The following is a 6,000-nucleotide window of genomic DNA, read 5'->3' as shown; positions in this document are numbered from 1 at the left end:
TGTGAGCCTTATGGCGTTTCAAGCACCAGATGATCCACATCCTTTTGACCTTCAGTAACCTTCCCCAGAAGGTTCAAACACCAGGTGCTTGATAATTAAGCTGCTTTGATATCAATTCTTAGAACTGCAAGGCCTTGCCATAATTGCTCTCAGCGGCCCTGGTCTTTTATTCTTTCAATCCCCATTCTGTATGCTTATATTACCCTCTTGATCAATTCTTTTATTGACTCCTCAGTCCTTACTGGATGAAACTTAAACTTTTCTCTCATCAATCTAGGGTCCCTAATCATGTCCCTACCTGCCATTCCAGCCTTGCCTTCACTCTCACAATCAGTCTTTCCTCTCATTCACATTAGAACGGAAAACAAAATATTTGAGAATAAATGTAATAAGAGGTAGGCATGGACTTATATTAAAAGTTTTAAGATATATAAAGTCATATAAAAGCTTTAAATCCAGATAACATTGTTTATTGAACATATAATATGTGCCGGGCACTATGATAAATAGTTTTACATCTAACCTACTTTTTTTCCCCAAAAATGCAAATATCTTTGTTTACTCCAATAATACATGGTCACTTAAGAAATTGGGCAACTGTAAAGCCCTCCCACTACAGAAAAGCAAAAGTCTCCCCGAAGTTCTACCTCCCCATCCTAGATATAAAAACAGACTCATAGACACAGAGAACATTTTGATGGTTACCAGATGGGAGGAGGGCTGGGGGGGGGGGGGGACAGGTGAAAAAGGTGAAGGTATTAAGAACAAATTGGTGTTCCAGAATAGTCACAGGGTTGTAAAGTACATAGGGAATGTAGTCAATGTATGCAGTCAGATGGGTATGAGATTTACCAGGATGATCCATTAGGATGGTTCACCGGGGTGTACACCTGAAACTAATATAATATTGTATGCCAACTATAAGTTATTATTCCCACAGGTGGTTTAAGATTACAAGCATAAATTGGTACTTATCTAAATGAAGTTGCACTAAAGGATATTTTTAAAGGATTTAATCTTATGGATTCTTATAATACTATACTCTCGCAAAATCAATACGATTTAAACGAACATAGTACTCCAGTCCATGTGTTAAAAAATAACGAAGCAAGAATATTAATTGTTGGTTGGGAAATATAATATGAATTAACTAAACAGCTTGCTTATCAAAACTGCTGGCTCACCAGGACTCACTTTAAAATTCTTGTCTCACTGAGCCCACTACTCCAAATGTTTATATCATAAGCTGCTCATTCCCAACCAGTGAGTGCCCCACCTTGCAAGACCTGTCTTAAAAATCTCACCCAGCTCAGGCCCTAAGTCTCTGTAAATGCCTTCCTTTAATTTTCTCATTTTGAGGCACCCCTTAGACTCTGTCAAGGTGATGTTTTATCTTAAACAAAGTAAAATAAACTTAGCACTTTTTTAAAATTACATTTATTGGGTCGACATTGGTTAACAAGATTATATAGGTTTCAAATGTACATTTCTATGATACATGTTCTGTATAATGTATTGTGTGCCCACCACCCAAAGTCTAATCTTCTTGTCACCATATATTTGAGTCCCTTTACCCTTGATTAACCCTCACCCCCTTCTCTCAGATAACCATCATATACTGTTGTTTGTGTCTGAGTTTTTATTCATTTGTTTCTCTTGTTAGTTCATTTATTGCTTTCTGATTTATATCCCACATCTGAGTGAAATCATGTGGTTCTTAGCTTATTTTACTTACGCATGATATTCTCAAGGTCATTCAGTGTTGTTGAAATGGCAGTATTTCATCTTTTCTTATGGCTGAGTAGTATAAACTTAGTTTTTTGTGTTGTTGTTGTTTTATATTCTCAGAAGGTCACTGGCCTTTTTAAAAATATTTTTTTATTGGTTTCAGAGAAGGAGGAAGAGAGAGGAAAGGAGAGAAACATCAATGATAACAGGGAATTATTGATTGGCTGCCTCCTGCATGCCCCCTACTGGGGATTGAGCCCGCAACCCGGGCATGTGCCCTTGACTGGAATCAAACCCAGAACCCTTTGGTCCTCAGGCGGACGCTCTGTCCACTGAGCAAACTGGCCAGGGCTAAACTTAGCTTTTTTAATCAAAAGGATTTTTTTGTGTGTGTGTTCATGTTTGTCAGAGTGAGTCAACGGTTGGTACAGGCAATAAACAAGTAAAAAAATAAATAAACAGCATTCTAGATGGAGATAAATGCTATAAAAAAATGTGGGGAAGAAAGTACATGTGAGTGGTGGAGGGTAAGTGGGTTGTTCCCATTTTAGATTGGTAATCAGCTAAGGCTTTCCTAAGTGGGTGGCATTTGAGCAAAGACCTGGAGGTGGTGAGGGAGAAAGCATTCAGCTACTTAGAAAGAGCATTCCAGAAAGAGGGACTAGCAGTTGCACGGGGTTTAAGGCAGGACCTTGCCTGGCATGTTGAAGAAGTAACAAGGAGGCTGCTATGGCTAAAGACAGAGAAAATGACAGAGAGATAAGATATGAGGAATAAAAGGTGATAGGAAGGAAACAGGTTGTAAAGGGCCCTTTTTCTAAATGAGATGGGCAAACAATGCAGGTGAAATTTAGAATCAAATTTTCAAGAAATTATATGAAATGTTTAGATTACTTAAGGGATAATTGACATTTTTATGGTATTGAGTCTCCTATCCAATAATATGTTATACCTCGCTGTTTATTCTAGACTTTCTTTAAAATCCTTCAGTAAACCTTAATAGTTTTTGGCCCATGAATCTTACAGATTCTTAAGTTTATTATGAGGTTTTAAAGGTTTGCTTTTGTTTGGCTTGGGTTTGTGCTATTTTTAAATGGGATTTTCCCCTATTACTTTCTCTCACTGCACCATGTCTTAGTCCCTACTGGTGCTCTAAATTCAACCAGTATCTTGATTTCTATCAAGATAGGTTACTTTTGTCTATTTTTCACATTTATATAAATAGAATCATACAGGTTTTTTTAGAAAAACTATTAATTTTTAATATATTGCCTCTAAATGATGACACTATGTTCTGTTGGTAGCTGAGTCTTGGTAGTTATAACTCACTTCTGTTACCTAACTTGCTGCATTGGATAGAATTCTCAGAACAATTTTGAACAAAAGAGATGATAGATTTTGTCTTATTTATGACATCAATGTGGAATAATTCTTGCATTCACTCCCTTTAAATATAAATATCACTGGTTAGTTATTAGAAATTATGTTTATGTTTAAAAAGTATCTTTATCTTACTGATTGTCTATATTTTAAACCTAAAAGCCTATTTTTGCATCTGTAGTGAACACCATAAGTGGTATAAGCATACCAGTGAGATGTAATCAAAATGCACCTTTATGTTGTTTCCCATGGTCCCTTTAAAATGCCTTCAGAATGAGAGTTTTATCCATCTCCCTAAATGAAACTCAAGTTTTTTTGTTTTTCTGATCATTATTAGTAAATTGGAAGTCCAGACATCATTGTAGGAGGCAAATTCAATTCAGAATTAGAATATCTTCCCCATTATATTGATTGATATACAGGTATCTCCCGTTTTTCGAAAGTTCGCATTATACCACTTCTCTTTTATGAAAGACCTACATCAGTCCCTGTTTTTGCTAATTGAAAGAGATACAAGGGCAATTTGGCTTTTATGAAAAAACAAAACAAAAATGGCCTTCAGCTTATTTTGCAGTTCATAGAAGCCTGTGGCACCCCAGCAGCGAGAGTGGCCCCTCCCTGCTCCTTTCTGGGAACTACTAAATGCATGCAACACGAAATAATTCTGAGCCCCAGATGTCCATGTCACTGAAACCCTGAAAAAAGGAAAACAATTTCTGAATAATCAGTGGAAATAAAATTATAGTCTAGTTTTCATAGCTCTGTATTCATATTTTTACAATAAGAGTGCCTTTATTTTTATACTGTTTAAAATTATTAATTATATCTTCCTTTACAAATATATTTATATAGCTTTTTCTAATACTGTTTATTTAATACTAGAGGCCTGGTGCATAAAATTTGTGCGGGGGGGAGGGGGGGTGGGGGACTCCCCTCAGCCCAGCCTGCACCCTCTCCAATCCGGGATGCCTCAGGGGAGGGATGTCCGACTGCCGGTTTAGGCCTGATCCCGGGGATTGGGTCAAAACCGGCAGTCGGACATCCCTCTCACAATCCTGAACCACTGCTCCTAATCGCTCACCTGCCTGCCTTCCTGGTTGCCCCTAACTGCCCCCCCCCCCTCTGCCGGCCTGGTCTCCCCTAACTGCACTCCCCTGCTGGCCTGGTCACCACCAACTGCCCCCTGCCCCCCGCCAGCCTGATTGCCCCCAACTGCCCCCCACCAGCCTAATCGCCCCCAAAGGCCCCCCCTGCTGGCCTGGTGGCCTCTCACAGCCCCCCGCCAGCCTGGTCGCCCCACGCAGCCTGCTTGTTCAGTCGTTTGGTCGTCCCTCACTAACCCCTCTGCTGGCCTGGTCGTAGGCAGCCATCTTGTGAGGGCATGGGGGTTAATTTGCATATTACCTCTTTATTATATCAGCTGGTTTAAACCCAATGTACTAAAACAACTATTTTTATTGTTTATATCTAACTTATAAACACTAGGGCAATATTATGTAGAACTGGAAATCTTGATTGGAAAGTTCCTTGATAGAAAAAGGTAAATAAAGTTCCCATAGAGAGGCAGAATTCAATTCCCTTCTCTGAATTTGGAGAACTGTTTATTTGTTGCTGTATGTTGTTTTTTGTTTTGTTTTTTACTTTTTCTCCCTTGTGCACTGCTGGTGGGAATGCAGACTGGTGCAGCCATTATGGAAAACAGTGTGGAGTTTCCTCAAAAAATTAAAAATGGAACTCCTATTTGACCCAGTAATCCCACTTCTGGGAATATATCCCAATAAATCAAAAATACCAATCAGAAAGAATATGTGCACCTCTATTTTCATAGCAGCACAATTTATAATACCTAAGATTTGGAAACAACCTAAGTGCTCATCAGCAGATGAATGGATTAAAAAACTGTGATACAGCCATAACTGGTTTGGCTCAGTGGATAGAGCGTCGGCCTGCAGACTGAGAGGTCCCGGGTTCGATTCCGGTCAGGGGCATGTACTTTGGTTGCAGGCACATCCCCAGTAGGGGGCGTGCAGGAGGCAACTGATCGATGTTTCTCTCTCATCATTGTTTCTAACTCTCTATCCCTCTCCCTTCCTCTGTAAAAAATCAATAAAATATATTTTTTAAAAAACAAACAAACAAACAAAAACTGTGGTACATCTACACAATGGAATACTATCTATACTAATAAAAGCTTATGTGGTCATCACGCCCTCACACTGTGATGCCCTCATGCTGTAACAATCCATCACCAGGAGGCTGCGTGTGCAGCACAGGCACGTGGGTGGGTGGGGACTTGATGCTGAGTGCATGGCATGGAGGCAGGTCCCATGGCTCCAGGCAGGAATGCTGAGGGCAGGACCCTTGGCTCCAGCTTACCTCTTTGGGGCAATCCATCGAGGAGCCCCAGATGGGTGGGTGGTGCCTACCTCTTTGGGGAGATCAATCATGGGGCTCCTGCACTGTGAGATGGTACAGGCCAAGCTGGGGAACCCCCCTCACCTCCTGCCTGAGTGCATGAATTTCGTGCACTGGGCCTCTAGTGCTTCTATAAAAAAGAAGGAATGTTTACCATTTGCAATAGCATGGATGGACCTGGAGAGCATTATGCTAAGCAAAATAAGCCAGTCGGAGAAAGATAAATATCACATGATCTCACTCATATGTGGGATATAATGAACAACATAAACTGATTAACAAAAATAGATCCAGAGACAAAGAAACAGTGAGCAGACTGCCCAACCTCAGAGGGAAGGCAGGGAAGGGGGGGTGGGGGCAGGTAAGAGATCAACCAAAGGACTTGTAGCACACATATTAGCATAACCAATGGACAGGGGTGGTGGGGGCTTGTCCTGGTGGGTGGGAGTGGCTGGAGAGGGGTCAATTGGGCGGGTG

The sequence above is a fragment of the Myotis myotis genome, unplaced genomic scaffold, assembly GCF_014108235.1.
Source record: "Myotis myotis isolate mMyoMyo1 unplaced genomic scaffold, mMyoMyo1.p scaffold_m19_p_12, whole genome shotgun sequence".
NCBI classification, from domain to species: Eukaryota; Metazoa; Chordata; class Mammalia; order Chiroptera; family Vespertilionidae; genus Myotis; species Myotis myotis.
Note: the sequence above shows the minus strand (reverse complement) of the source record.